Source organism: Tupaia chinensis, unplaced genomic scaffold (genome assembly GCF_000334495.1).
Source record: "Tupaia chinensis unplaced genomic scaffold, TupChi_1.0 Scaffold140692_1, whole genome shotgun sequence".
Classification (NCBI taxonomy): domain Eukaryota; kingdom Metazoa; phylum Chordata; class Mammalia; order Scandentia; family Tupaiidae; genus Tupaia; species Tupaia belangeri.
This window is the reverse complement of record NW_006200562.1, coordinates 37,390-38,707: the sequence shown is the minus strand read 5'-3', so window position 1 is coordinate 38,707 and position 1,318 is coordinate 37,390. Positions and strand designations below refer to the sequence as shown.

Sequence of the window (1,318 nt, the reverse complement as noted above, 5' to 3'; positions counted from 1 at the left end):
GGGGAAAGGGCAGAGGGTCAAACATAGGATAAAAAACATATATATGTATACATATGTATGAAAGTAGAAATGGAATATTATTGATGATAACATGCTCAATTAAGCCACTATGCAGTTTATCCTAGATGGGAAACCACATTTAGTATGTTGTGATGATGCTCAGGGAAAGAATGTTAGGTAAAAAAACAAAACAAAACAAAACAAAACAGTTAAACTGTTCGTATCATTTTGTAAAAGAAAAAAAAATGCACATTTGATGACTGCAGCGAGCTGTACGGGCACAGCTGGGTACTACTTTATAGAATGTTCATTCTACTCACTGGGGTCTATGCCTAAAGTCAGACTTGGGTACATGTATAGGTATGTGTCAGCTGTGCTAGCTATTGGATATATTTAGACTAATTAAGTTCATTGGCAGAACAATTGAATGGGGGGGAGGGCATGGAGGGCAGCTGTGGATGCCAGGGACAATGGGGGAGGAGGATGGGACATAGCAGAGGGGGGGGGAGGGGGGTAAAACAAAAGGCAAGGTATGCAGGACATAAGAATTGGAAAACTATTTTGCTGAGAACATGTATGTTGATGTGCTTGATTGAGCCAATGCACAGTGTATTTTGGATGGAAAAGTCATTTGTGTGTTGTGATGGTGTATAGTGAATTAATGTAGAAAATGAATAAAATAAAAATAAAAATAAAATACTGATCTAAGATTTCAAATGCTTATTTACATATGTATTCATTTTCATGTTGCTGCAAAACTTCAATTTTCTCTAAACCTCCACATTCTTCTATTATCTCTACTATTGTGCTTGCTTCATCCCCGGCCATTGTCAGGGGGTTTTGAGACCATCTAGCACCACCTGTACTAGTTGAGAATCTCTTACTGACAGTAAATTACAGAGTGGTGGTATGACAGTCTGCTGTACAAGGTACTTAACCTGATCTTTTCTGCCACTTATTATTAAGTTGTTAATTGTCCAAACAGCTTCTTTTTGTATCCCAAAGTCCCCCTTAGCAAGCTGATGAATAATTATAGGGATTAATCCAGCCTCTATTAAAGCTTGAACTTGTTACTAGTTGCCTGCTGTTATGTTGGAAAGGAACCATACTGCTTCCTTATTGGTCTTCTATTTTAGATGTGAAGGTCCTTATTACTGCAGTGATTGACAATGACCCATGTGATGTTCCAAAGAAAAGTGAAGGGAATAGAGGGATTGATGAAGGACAGAAGAGGTTTGACAACTCCCAGTGATATGACATAATCTCTACATTGAGGACCATCACCTATAATGTTTCCCAAAGCCCATACAGCTTGTTC

General features: G+C 38.2%; 1 pseudogene; it reads right to left on the bottom strand.

Moving 5' to 3' along the window:
• The window catches only part of LOC102499430 (importin subunit alpha-3-like), a 4,432-nt pseudogene that overhangs the window by 847 nt on the left and 2,267 nt on the right, over positions 1–1,318 (bottom strand).